The 17,031-nt window shown below is 40.9% G+C and overlaps 1 protein-coding gene across 6 annotated transcripts in view; it reads left to right on the top strand.

Annotated features, from left to right (window-relative positions):
* The first annotated feature begins 11,703 nt into the window (after nt 1-11,703).
* zgc:172282 (leucine-rich repeat and fibronectin type III domain-containing protein 1-like protein) overlaps nt 11,704-17,031 on the top strand; it is a 93,454-nt gene continuing 88,126 nt past the window's right edge. For 4 of the 6 annotated variants that reach the window (XM_037267165.1, XM_037267164.1, XM_037267163.1 and 1 more), the window contains exon 1: nt 11,705-12,668. The gene's annotated coding sequence lies outside the window, so the exon portion shown is untranslated. Of the gene's footprint in view, nt 12,669-17,031 lie in introns of all 6 variants that reach the window. The other 2 variants (XM_037267166.1, XM_037267161.1) reach the window with 2 other exon arrangements.

Genomic DNA, 17,031 nt, shown 5'->3' with positions numbered 1-17,031 from the left:
TCCATTTAGGGCTTTAGTTATGTGTCCACCATGTAGTTACCTGTACTGAATATATAAAGGAAATGAGAGGAGCCGATTCGATTGGGTCAAAGTCGAGTCAACTGTGTTTTGTCTCAGAAATGCCAATTTCTACAGAAAATGCCCACAAAAAAGAAACTCCGACCATGTGGAAAAGTAGACTGCACCTTGTGCTAGATTTGCACTGGGAGTGAAAATAGGAGCAATAGAATTGAAGTTTAAAAACACTCGGCTAAAGACTCATTTCGAATGTTATCAATTTCATAAGATGGCATCATCATATTGTGTTTGTACGAAATTTAATTCTGCCAGTGCCACAAGTTACACAAAGCAGCATTCCATACAAAACGTCCGCGTGGGCAGAGGAGTAAAATCGCGAGGATGAAGAGACGCTATTTCATGCCTGCACGGGGGATCTGCGAAAAGAAGAGCTGATCACCTCAGTTGTCAACATCCTTTAGCTAAGCACCCATAAATCCGTTTTACAAAAGTCCTGCGCTTTCAAGCTTCATGGTCGACCATCACTGAATTACTGTTCATAGTACGTGGTGGGGTTATAAAAGCTTTGGCTTGGTCACACAGAAGTAAAAGCAAGCGAGTGATTTACTCAATTCCACCACATCAGACGACACCCCTGCCATATTCACCAGGACACACATAATGCAATAGTGAAAAAATGTCCAATGCAGTTTTTATCATAAAAACAAATGGAGAACATTTGAATCACAGCTGTGAATGATGTAAGTTGACAGGGATACAAGAAATGATCTGGTCCGTGAATAGAAAACTTGTTTTTGAAGTATGATGGAACCTATGCTATTTAAAATGGAACCTCAACAAGATGGTTGACTTGTGATTTCCTCTAATTTAATTCGAAGCAAGAAATTAATGGCATGAGACAAGATTAGTATTTAGTCATATTTGCACTGTGGTAAAGTTTCTCACTTCTCAGTGGCACCAAATAATGACACTCCTTGAACCCGCTCCCATTTCTTGATGCTGGTGTTTTTCTACTTCTCAATGCATTATTCAAAGACAGTCTACATTCTGCATCTGTGTCTGTGAGACCTTAGACGTGCCACTCCACTTCCATCATGTGTGTTTCCTTGTGATAAGTCATTCTCCTTCAAATCCCTGGGATGACTATTCTCTACATCTTAGAGGCCCACACAGGATTTTTTTTGGTAGTTGTTTTTATTTACCCAACAACAGCAATAACATCTCAGTGATATCTTGTCAAAGAAAAGCAAGAGTCCTATGTTCCATTTTGTTTGTTAAAATTCGACTTCATTTTAGGTCAGATTGTTTCTCGTAACAACACCTCACCTCTTCTTTATATTTCTCTCTTTATTTTCTCTTCCTACTTGTCCTCCTCCAGATGTCTCTCTCCTCATCACTCACATCCTCTTGTAATGTCAGCCAAGGTGGTCATGCTGTAGTGAAAAAGCAATCCCACTCCTACTGTCTATCGGTGGCACACTTTGTTTTGGACTTGATGGATGAGGCACTCACACAGGCATAATCAACCATTTTTGTTTCTCTTTTCTTTCTGGGCTATAATGAGACCCAAGTTGCATTTACTTGTAGTAGTATTTTTCACATTCTAGGAAGTGAGAGACTCATATTTTATGACTGCTTCAGTTTTGCATTATTAACCTGTAACTCTTTGTTTTCTGTTAAAACACAAAATGTTAAATGACTCAAAAACACTCTGCCCCATTATGGTATGTCGCAATAATTTTTAATACCATATTATAGTACGGCCCAAAAGAAAACAAAAGAGCAGTATAGCTGCTCCTTTCCAAATTAATGCAAATTCAAATGCAATTTCTTCCATGAATCTGAAGAGCTCACCCAGCATTAAAGAAAACAGCAAGGGAACATTGTTCCAAAAAGACACCGTTAATTGCCACTTTTACATAGCGGTTGGCCTACATTGTTTTCCTAAAAACCCAAAAGGAGTGCATTTCTAATTGACCAGTGTTAAATTGAGGACATATAAAAACATATGTGAAACACAAGGCATTCTATTGCAATTTAAAACATGAAATTGTGTTTTTCTTTACAGAAATTAAATCAAATTGAACTTTTAATTCTACATACAAACTTCAACCAGTCATCCTCATCTGTAATAGCCATCAACTTCAAGCAACACGGCAGGAAAGCAGTTCTAAGAAACAGTCGTTATAAAACGAAATATTTGTTCAGAAATTCACAAGAAAGCACCATAAAACCTTTCACAAAGAAAAATAAATGCCAGGAAACACGTTCAATGTTACATACAATGCATTTTCATACATTTGAAAGATTATGGAGCTATTCCGATTCCACCTGCTGATATTTATACATCCCAGGATTTGGATATGAAATCAGCATTCCATTAACAAGTCCAAGCCACTTTCCCAAACTTGTTATTTCAACTCCTTTATCTCAACAGTTTTGTGGGGGATTACTCTATTTTGGATAAAAAAAAGGAACTCATTTCTGTCTCATCTCCTGTCCCATATGGCGCTCCCTCCCCTCCTCTGTTTCCAACCCTCGTCTAATCCTATCTTCTCTCCTCGACTTTTCCTTTCTTCTCCTCTCCATTACTGCCCCATCTCATTCCCCATTTTCCCAAATCCTCACCTCCCCCTATCCTCTTTTCTTCTGCTCTCCCCTCTCCCCATGTCCTTCATCATCCTCTCATCTTTGCATCCCTCTCCGGTTAAGTCCTTGATCCTCGCTGGTTTGCGCTCCCGTCTTCATTTTTCTGCTTGCTTCCTTCACTCCTCTCCTAAACACATGGATCTGTCTACTCACCAAGGCCATTCTTTATTTTGGCCTCATTCATTTTTCTCTACGTGTTGCTGCTCCTTGCACAGTTTCTCATTGCCCTCCACTTTCCTCTCTGCTGCCCCTTTCATTTCTCAACGTCTCTTATCGGACTCATTCTCCCAACCATGACTGATCTTTAAAACAGAGAGTCCCAACAATGAGGAACATTCTGCTCCTTCTGTCTGTGACTCGGAGTCACTCATTTGTTTTTTAGCGTTTGAATCCGGTGGGTGTCAAACTGTCTGCCTCCAGCCCACTCGTAACTCTCAAACGCATGCATAGACAAGCTCGTTGTGACTTGCCAGAGCATTAAATTGCAGCCTCACTCAAACTGCTGTGAGGGAATCGTGATGATCTGCTTCGATTACAATCTTTCTTCTTTCTCTCCTTTCACCTTCCATCTTCCTCTTGTCTTCTCAATATTGACTGGTATTTCTCCTACCCAAGTCACATTGTTGTCTCTTCTATTTATACCATTGTCATTTTTTTCATGCTGGCAGACACCTGTCCTTTTCCACAATCAGCCCATCACATGCATCCCTCTTCGTCTGTGCCCTCATTGCGTCACATATTCTCCTCTCCCTCTGCTGGTCTCCATTTCTGTCACGTCCTGTCCAGAAATGGCATCCATCCATTCACTTCAGATCAGCTTTTGTCTATCCTCCCAAAGATAAAAAATGGTTATTTTCATAACCCTGTAATGTATGTCCATTTCCTAATTTCTTTTATAGTCCCCTACATGTTTGCATTTCAATCTTGCTCCTATCTACTCCATCACACTTGCTTTGACACAAGATGGCCATTCTCACTCTTCTTCTTGCTCTCTTCACAGCCCTCATTACCATGTGTGTATCCGTGTCAGGTTTCATCCTGTCAGCAAAAGGTCAGCGGCAGGGATCTCCCAGGGCATTAGAGCTTGCAGCTCTAGCACTGTGCAAGTGCAGCCTTATGGTGCATATTAATAACGATAGCAACAGCACGCTTAGCCCCTTAATGCCACCATCTTGCATATTAAACAGCAAACAGCCAAAGGCCCAGTAACTAAGGCCACTAGTACAGTGTGAGCGTTTTGAATATTTAGCTCAGCTGGAGCACTTACTGCTATCAGCTAAAGATGATGACGTGCATAAATGCAATGGCCCTATGCGACATATTTGTGGTGCCAGCTGCTGTGGCAAAAGGTTAAGCACAGGGCCGTGGATGTGCCGCCTGCGCAAGATAACATCCATCAATTTTCCTTATGTTTTGTTGGGGGTAACTGGAAGTTATCCCAGCTGACTTTGGGCCAGAATGGCCGCCTGTGTATCACATAAAAGCCACCAGCGGTCCAAAATATCCTGTCACAGTTTAGCAGATTTTATATTTTTCACGCATCTGTACGATAGATTTTTTTTTTATCAGGATTGACCAATCCAAGGAGTTTGAAAATGTTAACACTATAATAATTCTTCATAAAACTCGTAATTACTTCTGAGGATGAAGATTTGAATGAGGATTTCCGCATTAGGTGGTACAAATACCAGATAAATGTAATCTGAAACTAATACAGAAACATGAGCTTTATGGCAGTAAATTGCAAATTCATAGTTTAACATGCTGTATCTAATGATTTTAATGCACAGCTGGATCAGATCATAACTCAGAACATCAGTTGCCTGAAAGCTGAAATACTGGATTATGTCTTGTGGAAGTGGCCCAAGACCATTTCGAATTCATTTCCGGTTGAAATTGAATTCCTCCTCGGCCAGTGACGGCTTTGCTACTAAATCGATGCTTGGCTACATGGCTGCATGTGAACACCAGGAAAACATTTGTTATATTGGCCTTCATTTTCAGTATATTGGCACGAAATCAAAGGTCGATTGGTCCCACAACGCTTCTCTCTGGTTTTCTAAAGGTTCACTTGATTCTTAACAATTGCAGTGCTACAATAATTTTTGAAGGAGCTTGGCAGTATTTAAAATGCTTTAAAATTCTAGACATAGTTTGTGGTATTTGTATGTTTGAAATGATGAATGTACAGAATTATAATGGCTTTGAAAGAAATACAATTATTTGTGGATTTTTTTTCTATTTTGAGTCTGTTCCTATCGTCTGCGGATACTAACAAGTCCACAGTATAGTCTTTCCATTCCTCTTGCTTTACATGATGCTTGATGGTATTTTTTTTTTTTTTAAACTAAATAATATGAAAAGCTGTAGGACGAGTAGTGTAAGTTCTAAATTCGGACATTCTACGGGCCTTAGTTGCTAATGTCCAAAACAACTGGTACTTAACTGTGTTCATCCTAACAGATTGCGCACACACACTGTTGGTGGGTGTGTTGCATGTGATCTGTCAAGATTGCAATGTTTTAATAAGATCCTCAAAAAACCGGCACAAAATTACACATTCACTCACTCTAGCAGAATGTGCAGGCTGTTGGCAACAGGTGTAAAAGTGGTGGAGGCAGCCATATTCAGAAGAATTTTGTGTTCACCATGGTTAAACTTGGACGAGCACACCAAGTGCGAAATGAACTTTAATGTGATGGAATTGGAAGTGGCAGCCAAACAAACATATTACAGAAAATAAATCCATCATTAAAAAAACAACAAAGGTCTGAAGTCTTTTTCACTGTACTCTGACCCAGACATATTACATGACCCCTTCTTGTGATTGTCTCCAAATCAAACCATTGATCATTCGGAGTCGCCAATATGGCATTGCTGAGTGTTGCAATGATTTTTGTTTGTGCCATTTACAAATGCTCACAAAAATTTTTCCCCGCCTCTGATATGATCTGTGCTACGTTAGCATACGCAAATCTTTAGTAAAGCAGGCCTCAACTGTCATTAAAATAAGTCTTTTCAGCAATATGTGATATCATAAAAAGATGAAGAGGAGAATTTAAAAGACAGTAGTGAGGTCTGCCAGACAAAGGCACTGAAGACATGACAGGAAGCAAAGCTGGAGGTGGCGGAAATGAAGATGTTCAGGTTTTTCTTTAGATATCGCCAGAATGGATGGGATTAGAAATGTGCTCATTAGAGAGAGAAGACAAGGTCAGTTTTGTTTAACTTTACAGCTTCCATCGCAACATAAAGCATCACTCCTACAGTACCGTATTTTCCGGACTATAAGGCGCACCGGACTATAAGGCGCACCTTCAATGAATGGCCCATTTTAAAACTTTGTCCTTATATAAGGCGCACCAGACTATAAAGTGCATCATTAATGCATCATGTCAGATTTCTAATCCAAATCAAATCATTCTCCATTTTATCTTTTTTATTTCAACTTCAGACGCAACAAATTACTTTATAATCACAAAATAATGATACATAGTCTTTTTGATTCATGATTCATAGTCTTCAGTGGGCCACTTATGATTGATTTCATGACACAATGCTTCGGGCCAGTTTAAATTTAGGAATTTGGTCCATATATAAGGCGCACCGGACTATAAGGTGCACTGTCGGCTTTTGAGAAAATGTTTGGTTTTTAGCTGTGCCTTATAGTCCGGAAAATACGGTAGTTAAGTTTTCAAATAGGATAGCTACAAATGTGAGAAAAATTATACCTAATTTAAAAATTTATGTTAGATGTTTATATTATCCATTCTTCTCCACCCTTTTTTTTTTATCATGAATTGTAGTTTATTTTCCTTTCTGTAAAATGTTGGACACAGTCTTTTTCCACACCATTGTCAGCCTCATTGCAGCATTCGTAGTGCCGTCACTCTCTCGGTCGGTTTCTCTTGATATTTATTCATCCACTCAATACACACAAGGCGACAGGGCACTGCAGCAGATGAAGTTGACGTTCTGCACCAACGGAGCATAAGGCTGTAGTTAGCCTGCTTGGCATGAAACAGAATGCCTCAGCACGGAACAGAGGTGAGCACAGCAGGACTGAGGGCTCTCTAGAGCAGCAGGGGCATCTCACATACTACTCACGATGTACGTTCAGTTTCTCGGTGTCACCTATGTCAATTCTTTTTACACTCCTGTTAGCTTGGTCTGAGCCGAGTACGATCATGATGATCAGATGACTGAGTGAGGTGGCTGAAAGCGACCCCATGATGCTTTGAATGAGGGGGTTCATTGACAGACCACCACAGAGCATGATGTTATTAGTTTGTTTTTTTGTGAGTCTTGGTTAATCCAAAACAAAATCACTTGGCACCCGTGCCGTGTGCGGAATTGGCAAAACCCACAATATTTGCCCAGAACTCATTTTGTCGTTCAGTGCCATACTATGCAGTCTTAAGCTTTAACGTGCCATACTTTAAGCAAGAGCTCAGTGGGGCAGCAGTCTGTGCAAGATCATTCCGATTTGTTCCCATTTAATCTGGAAAGCTGCTGCCCTTGCCGTATTCAACTGTGGCATAGTTTTCATACTGTGCTGTACAGTTCAATGTCATGCTGAGCTATGGCATGATTTTACACGGTGGTCTTGGTCCATATCTTTCCTGTGCTGCAAAGTGTCATGTGTAATGCAGCACAGGAGGGAAGGAAGCCCTGCCAGAGTATGCGGCTCATCATGCTTCAGTGACTGGCACAAAAATATAATACATGAAGAGGCACGACTATTCTTTGAATCCTAAAAACTGTTGAACAGCAACTAATCTGAATCGAATTATTACAGGTGTTTGCAAAATGCTGGCCAATCAGCCTCCTGTGGTGAACAAAACACAGCTTTGTCCTCCAAGTACATATTACGGTTGTTTTATGATAGCTATTATACTTGTTGCAATTTCAGGAATTTATGTTGGCAATGTGGTAGCGCAGTGATGTGCGTCGGCTTCACAGTCAACAACTTCCTGGTTTTGATCTCAATTCAGGCCTGCTACTGTGGAGTTTGCATGTCCTGAGTGTTTGTCTTATTAAATATTTTAAGACAAATTTGAAAGTAGCCAAGCTACAAAACTCAGAATTTTCTCTCTGTGTGTCTGATGTAACAACCACATACAGCATATCACGATGTTGCTGTGCTCTAAAAATATTAATCCCTGTACCAAAGCGGGTCAGTCATTATAAAGTAAGCAACAAGTTGGTAAAGGCATTTTTTTTTGCTGGTCGTATGCTGCTCTACCTTCCCTTAAGTATTGTGTTGTCACCCAGCAGAGGCAGACATTCACAACACAAAATCTAAAATGCCACAAAACTTGAACTCCGCAGTTGACAACAGAATGCAATTTGTGAGCTGACAGCTTAGATTTATTCAGTCATTCATTTTCTACCACTTATCTTGCAGTCTTGCAGGTGGGTGAGAGCAAATGCCAGCTGACATAGGGCAAAAGGTTAATTCTGCTTCTCAAATAAAGTCTAATCAGTTTGTAATGTTAATGACTAATTTACTTTCACTTTTCATATTGTATTTGGTGATGAACTCAAGAATAACCTACGATCGACAATCTTGTTTTCCCTGTAACGGTGCCCAATGACGTGTATTGGATTGAGAGCTGAGTGACCTGTAACAAATTGACAGTGTTCAGAATACAAAATGAGCAAATAAAACCTCTTTGTCACCCTCTCCCTGGGAGTCCTTCCGTTTCCATGTCACTCTGCCGAGTTTTCCCTATTGACCTCTCTCTCACTCTCTGTCTCTCTCTTTCTCTCTATCCTTCTCTCTTGCTCTCTCACTCTCTCTCTCTCTCGCTTGCTCTTCCTCTTATCTCTTCCCCATCACTCTTTTCATCTTGAGCCCTGGGATAAACACATTAACCAACTCTGCTTCCACTATATCCACTGCACTCCATCAGGCTTCCATCAGTCCGCACTTAAAAACAATTCCAATATTTTTAAAGCAGTCCAATTTTATAATATAAGACATTGTACAGTTTAAGATGAAGACAATCATCTCTTTTTCTTGTGTACACATGTACAAAAAAAATTGGCATCTGTAATTGATCCATCACAGCAAACACACACTGTTAGCAGCACCCACTAGGGCAGGGGGCTGCTTAAGTGCCCAGGGAGCATCGATTTGAAATGTGGACTTGTCAGACCACAGCACAATTTTCTACTTTGGTTCAGTTCAACTCGGATGAGGTTGGGGTCAGAGAAGCCAGACACATTTTGGGCTGTTGGTGATATATGGCTTTTTCTTTGCAAGGTGGAATTTTAATTTGCATTTGTAGATAAAGTGATGGACTGTTAACTAGCAATGGTTTTCTGAAGTGTTCAAGATCCCACGTGACAATAGCCATGACACAATGATTCCGGTTTTTAATGCAGTGACGCCTGAGCGAGTGAATGTCATGGGCATTCAATGTTGGTTTTTGGTCTTTGCCGGATATGTGAAAAGATTTGTCCAGATCTTTGATTCTCTGACACTGTTGCTGATGAATTCCTTAAATTTCTTGCAATTGTACAAACCCCACTTCAAATGAATTTAGGATCTTGTGTAAAATGCAAATAAAAACAGAACACAGTGAAAACATATTTTTAGTCTGCTCAATTAAATGTTTTTTTTTTTTCCAAATCTATTTGAATTTGATGCCTGTAACATATTCCTACAAAAGCTGGGTCTGGGGAAACAAAAGACTGGGAAAGATGAGAAAAGCTTAAAAATAACAGGAACATCCAACAGGTGAACATGTTAATTGGAAAGAGGTGAAAGGGTGTGAAGTGAGCTTCCTCAGTTGTTCACAAGCAAGATTCACCACTTCCAATAGCTGAATTACAATATTCTTAATACACTTTATAACTGCTTGACGTCATTATCTCTGTTTGCTGGTTTAATGATCATAAATGCTGTAAATACAGCTTGACAATTTTTAATGCGTCAGCTTCACATATCACTCAGTCTGTTCACATTGAAAATTCCTCCATGACTCATTTTAGCCCTTCACGTCAGGACATTTTCAAGAAAAAAACCGTTCTTCCCAAGCCTTCTTAGAATTCTGCGATTTCGAACTCATTTGAGGCACAAAGCAACTCACCACCAGGCGGAGTTATGACAGGAGTACATTCTGTGGAGGGTTAGTTAGCGAAACAAGCACGGCTGAATCGTTATGTGAGAAAAGGTGGAGCAGGAGACGTAACACGGATAAGCATGAGTGTGCTTGTGTGGCTGTGCGCGTGTATAAGGGATGTAGCAAGAGAATTAGAGTGAAATATATCAGAACGTGTTGAGAGGAGAGGCGCTTTTGGCTTTTCTCTGAGGATAAAGCTTTTCCGCCTTGTGCCGCTGATTCCTGCAACAGAGCTGTCCCTGGTGCTGAATCCGCTGTTGGAGTTTTTAGCTGGGCTTTTTTTTCCTCCTCACTTTGCCTCCTATTTTCCATTTTGTGTGGTCTTATTGAAGAGCGCCTCACGCATATACTTCACCTTGTTTTATTTTTTTTCAAATAGTCAATGGCGGCCGTTTCCATTTGTTAACAAATAGCAGTAACAAAACCCTTTCACGACTGTGTTGAAATAAATATTCCAATATTGCTTTTTCTCTCTTACTGCCCTCTTTGCCCTCAAGGTATATGTTGTTTTCTTTTTGTGCTCCAAACTTTTTTTTAAACTCTTTTCTCCAAGGTTGATGTAGTTGTGTAGCCAGCAGAAGCCAATGAGGAAAAAAGTCATGTCAATGTCTACCTTTGCACAATTGCCGCCCTGTCACTTGGAACTCATTAATATAATTTTATCTATCACTAACCTTCAAGGATGAGTCATGTTATTTTATTGTAATATTATTAACTAAACATAAGTGCATTTATTTTTGCACTTATTCAGGTTATGGGTATTAAAATGTTATTTATAGTTTCCCAGACTTAACTTTAAAACCACTCGGGGTCCATTTCATCTGGACTGTCTTTTAGGTCAGATTTTTTTTTTAATTTAAAGGGCTCCAGATGACCAAATATGATTTTTCCCTTAAGAGTTCAGACCAGTCAAACCATGATGTAGACTGAAGCTATCAAAAACAAGATTATTGACCTATTTTGTTTCTTGTGACCACAATTTAGGCAATGCTGTTATTAGAATTTAACCATACACAATAGGCATTTCACCATAATAATATTCCAAAATGAAAAGACAAATACACCTGACCTATTACACCTATTTCTCAGCATCATGAATTTATTTAAGTGTTGCATGAGAAGATGAGGCTGTTCGCTCTGTTGTCCCCATGTTCTTGAATCACCTTCATGGCTTAATTAGCTAGCTTTAATCTTCAAATTATATTTTTTTCCATGTAAATTATACAATGTCTCGCTATAATCAGATAATGGAAAGGCAAAATAAAAAAAAGACATGCAGCATCTGTTGAAATCCACGACAGGGTATTTGTGATTGCACTAATCACCGCTATTATTGTACAGACCAAGCCTCATCTGTCTCACTGGGAATCCCATCTGCATAACTCTGCTTCTATCAATTACTTTTAATCAAAGAACTAAATGTCAGTATGCCGATTAAAAATTTTCAGACGAGGAAAATAGCTCATCTACAGCCCCTAGTGGCGTAAGTGGCACAACTGTGACGATGACCTTTGGATTTGATATAATCTTGCACTTTTATTCCGTACCACCTTTTAGGTCTATTTTTTTAAAGTATATCCCACTTTAACAATACTGTGTTGTTCAAGCCAAATCCAGCACATAAATTGTAATACATTCAGATTTTTCTCATTCTACTTTGAAAGTTGAGTCAGATGAACATGAAAAAAAATTCAAGATTTGCTGTTTGATAGACCTAGTTTAGCTGTTTTGCCCATAGAGGCTAAAAACACTCGTTCAAGGCAAACGCCCTGCATCAATTAATCATTGCGCAATCCGCCAGCAGCAGCGCATCGACAGACGGACGCAGAGGGGAGGACACAGACTGGGTTGGGGCTTGTAGGCGTGCATCGGCTACCGGGACAAAGCCCACAGCCGCACTGTGTGAAAGTAACTGCGGGCGGGGCCGTTTAGGATGCTCACAGTGTCGAAGCAAATCCCATTCTATCAGGGATCTGACCGTGCGGGAAGGTTCACAGCTGCTTACAAAGGGACATATATATATATCTATATTTTTAGTATTTGTGGATCATTACTCTACAGGCTGCACCATATTGGTCAACGTTGGCTATACATTTCCTCACCGTGCGGACAGACAACGGGTCAAGACAAAGTCACTTGTGAGGCGGAAAGAGGGCAACGACTCCTGGGAGAGATCTCTCTGGATAACCTTGTGGCGGAACCTAATCTATTAAGCGCCACCGGGAGGTTATCATTTAACCAAAGGTGTTGAAAAAGCTGCAGATGACAGGACTCTGCTGTTGGGACAGCCATGCACTTGGATTTGGAAGCGAGGAGCCGCAATAGGGCCACCCAAAGGTGACAAACAAACACGCGACTGTCTTTAGGAAGGAATTGATCTTCAAGCTTTCCCGTTGTCATTGCTATTAACCAAGTGGTGGTTGCCAGGGATAATACGCAAAGGATATTTGCCTTTAAACGGGCAATTGGAAGAAGGGGGCGCGGGGAGCTCATGCGGAGAGCAAATGCTGTCCGCGAACGCACCGGTGCGCCGATTTAGCGGCGCGTTTTCCGTTTATAAACCGTGTCCCAGTGGAGCTCGAGAGGACGCTGGGTTTTTGTGGGCTGCACCTCATTTATCCAAACTCGACTGATCCCCGGCTTCACGTGGCGCCCGACAACCCCAAAAGTAAGCGTCGTGCAGTGAAGAGCGAGAGCACAAAAATAGAAAAAGTGGACATTGACTATTTTTGTATCCAAAGAATGCTTCTGATCGGGAGTGGGATTATTTCACGCAATTTTAGCTGAGAGGAATTGTGCGCTTTATTTAAGAGTGGAGATAACTGGAGAGATAAACTCCACCACCAGCGAGGAGGCGAGGGAGACGCAAAGGTACAGTATATAATGTCTCCCATTCTACTTTCAATCATCTGATTATTGCGCAATTTCCCCACTCTCCATCAGAGTAATGCACACAGAGGATGTGAGGGAACCAGAGGAGACGCGATGGGGAGATAATGGCGCTAGGATTCTCTACCACATAGCCGAGATGAGATGATATCCAATTTGTAGACTGGAGCCATATGGGGCAATGGAAAGAGGTTGGAAGTAAGACTAAATGTGGTTGAAGGGATGGAATAGTGCTGCATTTATAATTTTTTTTACTGAGAGTTTAGCAAAGCGTGCATCATAGTAGAATCCTAGTTAGCGTGTCTGCCTCGTGGTTCTTGAGTTCTGGGTTTGAATCCCGGCTTTGGTCTTGGTGGAGTTTATATGTTCTGTGTGGGTTTTCTGCAGCTTCTTCACACTTTTCAAAAACATGCATGTTAGGTTAATTGAAGGCTACACATTTTCCATACGAGTGTGAATCATTGTATGCCAATATGTTGCCTGCGAGTGACTTGTCAAGGGTCGACTCCGCCCATCATTCAAAGTCATGTCTGCAATAAAGCTTTATGTGGCTAAGCAGTATAACAACTGGATGGATGGCGTTTTGCAGAGAGAGGCTTGAATGTAAGGATACGTATATAGTATATGTATTGCTGAGGGCATAATTAAAGAAGTTAAAAGGGCAAAGTGCCCAAGAGGACAAGAGCCAGGCTGTGCAGAGCAAAGAGGAGACCCGAGTTGACTTAAAATGAGTCGTAAGGGGAAGAGGGCAGATGGAATACAGAGAAGCACAAGGGAGCGGAGATGGTCCAGGTGATAGGGGAGATGTGTTTATGGGCGGGGATGGGAGGGCATAATGGTAGCAGAGCGGGAGGACTGCTGGAAAGGTGAGTGGTGAAAACGAGGGAACATGGTAGTGGATAATCATAAAATGGAATAGGGGGTGGTGGCTGGGGGCTTAATGGTGGAGGCAGCCAAAAAGACACAGGAGAGGTAACATCAACAACTGGCAAGTATTGTAGCTTGCATTAAAAGCCCGAGCAGCAGAGTGCTATAGGGAGGGGGCAACTATACAAAACAATGCTGTGCTGTAGCTAGTCTTTGATATTATCTAATGGTCTGCTGGGTAATGGCTCTTGCTGCACCGCAAAGAGACGGACTGAGAATATAGGAAACCACATAAAGCTGAAGTGAGAGCAGCACACAGCCAACAATATACATTGCAGTGTCAGCGCGTCAGCTTTGCTTTACCTGCTCGATTTGCTTGTACTTAAATGGCTCTATTTGCATTTCCAGGGGGATGAAACATGTTATATGATGACACAGAATTAGCGTTGATGTAAATAAAGCATTTCATTCCATTCTTTTTTTATTTTAACACTTGAGTCGCTCCTGTTTTTTGTGCATGTGTGCTTGACCCAAGGCTAGACAAGTGACTCTGTCCAAAACATGTGCCATAGCATTTAGTTTTCTCAACAGCTGAGCCTACCCCAGAAGGCATTTTGGTGCAAGTGTAAAAATGGCATAAAGTGTGAGCCCAGCCATTTGTGTAGTGTCTAGTAAATTGAACATAGAATTTGGGAAGAGCGCTATTGGTAGTATAGTGCTTCACCTGGCTGACTTCCGTGCAGCCGGTCTGGCAACCAGTCCCACTCAGTGGGCCTGTTTTAGTTTCCTGGTGATTGACTGGCAACCTGTCCAGTGTGCAGTCACCCTGACTCGTCTGCTGAGATAGGCTCCAGCTTTCATGCAACCATGACCAGACTAGCCCAACTTAAATGATTGCTGGGGACCACAATTTTTCATCAGCTATACCAGGACTTCCTAACTAGACGTATGACAAAAATACAAGAATGATTCCCCTGGCCTGTTGACTGAGCTTGACTTTCATGCTTCTAGGAACCATTCTAGTGTAGGAGCTCAGGAGCGAAGCAGCAAGAATCTGCTTCACGTTCCAATTGTGTGACGTTCAATGAGTTAAGATGATATGATTTGAATTGACATGAATTAATAACAGTAACCCAGTTTAAGTGTTTCTTCATTTGTTTAATCATAACAGATTTAATACTAGATGGGCTTTGCAAAAACCTACCTGCTGCCAATATGTTGTTAGTGTAATTAATTCTAATTCATGATTTTTTTTTTCTTTGACCATCAACTTTTAACAAATTCTTCTGTACTTGGCTTATTGTAAAATCCATCCGTGTCTGACAATGTCATATTTAATAAGGACGCCTAAGACAGGAATACATTCTAAACAGGTTATGTATGATTAATTGCTCCATTCCTGTTCTCACCAGAATTTGTGTGAAAAGAAACAAATCGTTGTGAATAGGGTAAAAGTCACACTGTAAAAATCTTTTCTGACCTACATTAATCGCTCAAGTTGAAGGCGAGATGATTTTATTCATCAGGGGCTTACATAAAAGTAAAGAAATGGAGGCATCGGAGCGAAAAACGTAGCACCAAGTTGCGCGAAAATAGCTAGGTTCTAACACAATTTGAATCTTGCAACGATTTCATTTTAAATTTGCATTTCATCTTGTTCTGTATACATGGCTTTCCTAAAAATATAAAACAGCACTTTGGCATACACTCGCTGAGGGTCTGCAGGACCAATATCCGGCACGCATTGCTGCCTGCAGTGATGTTTCTATTTCAACACATTTGAAATGAAATATTAAAAAAAAAAATGGCCGGGGATGGAAGTAATGTAGCTGCAGTGAAAGTAAACATTTGCAAGATGGCGGAAGGCCGTGATGATGATGAGAATTTGACTTTATTAAAAAACTGAGGTCAGATCATAGAAAATGTGGTGCTGGGTGAGCTGAAGATGAAACTGAGAGAAAGAAAAGGAATGTGAGGGAAGAAAACACAAGGTCAAATGAGATTTTCAGTTTTTGAATCCATAATGAAACACACAGGAGTAGAACAAGTCGAAAAAATTCTGAAAAGCAAGTCTAATCAAGAAGGGAGCATAAGAAGAAAAGACTGGCAAGCTAAAGAAAAAAGAAGAAAAGACCGTGACTGTTTTAAGCTTTGGTCCGGTAAATCCAGATGATGTTATCACGATGGTCTCAACTAAGCGCCACGATGTCCACTATAGCAGGGGTTTAAATGTCGACACCGTTATGCGCGCGTGTGTGCGTGTGTCTACACGCACGCTATGACAGATGCTGGCTCATCGGCACATCTCCAGCTCGCCAAGGAAGAGCGAGTGAGAGATGAAGCTGAGTGTGAGGAGAAAAAAAAAGAAAGGTGGAGAGAGGACTGATGCCAAGAGAGACAGAGAGCACAAGGGAGTGAGCGGTGTGCTGAATGCCAAGCAGCGTGCTCGTAGAAAGGTGCTGTGTTGTGCCGATATATCACTGCTCAGCCTAAGCACTGCATCCTGTAAGTTACCAAAATGCATCTCTGGGGATGACAGTTTGATACCCTCATTTTTTTGGAGCCTCTTAGCAGAAAGAGAAATAGCTCATTTTAAGATGCACCTTCTTAAAGGTAAAACATTTTTGACACAAACTTGAGCTGGTGGGTATGTAAATAAGTGGGCTGATGTTCTCCAGCCATAAATATCAGGCTCTGGTTTCTGCAACATTTTTAATAGTACTACAGACTACTATTAAAGTGCTATTTTTCCAAAGCCAAGTAATACATTTGTCTCTTGCTGTACCGCTACTGTATATTGGGGTTAAAAACTGATATCTGTTAATATCATCTATGAACAAGAGAATAAAATACTCATGCAACTCATGTCAAGTTTAATGCCAACAGAGCACAAGCAAATGGGACCACAACTCTGGTTATATTATTACCAGTTATGGTGTATAATTACTGATGCCCACTACTGACGGCGCCTGCAGTAAAAGATTTAATTGCGGCAGCAGGAGAAGCAATAGATTTAAAAGCCACTGTGGACCGAAACGTTAATACAACATGCTGAAGATAGAAAGGCACTGGACCCTTTAATGGTTCAGGGACATGACTCAGTTTGATTCTGTGTTGCAGTTGCACCATGCTGTGGGTCCAGTTTGATAATTTGTTTTTGTTCTTGGTTGGACCAATCATTCCCCTAAACTTATTGCCAGACAGAATTACTGCCCGGCTTGAAACTGCGCTAACCTGGGTAAAGGAATTTCATTTTTTTTTCAGTCAGTGCGTATGTCTGCATTCGAGGGATTGGAGACCCTCTTCCCGGATGCCGTTCCACAGATACTATATCGAGCAGGTGTTCGAGCAGGAGCAGCGTCAATGAATCGACCCGTTGTTCACGATGCTAATCCATATAAAACACAATTAATATATATTCTTACTCTTTAAGCACAATTAATCGGAATCAGAATAACAGCAGGCATGTGTGGCTCTA

This window comes from Syngnathus acus, chromosome 13 (genome assembly GCF_901709675.1).
Source record: "Syngnathus acus chromosome 13, fSynAcu1.2, whole genome shotgun sequence".
Classification (NCBI taxonomy): domain Eukaryota; kingdom Metazoa; phylum Chordata; class Actinopteri; order Syngnathiformes; family Syngnathidae; genus Syngnathus; species Syngnathus acus.
Note: the sequence above shows the minus strand (reverse complement) of the source record. Positions and strands in the feature narration are given on the sequence as shown.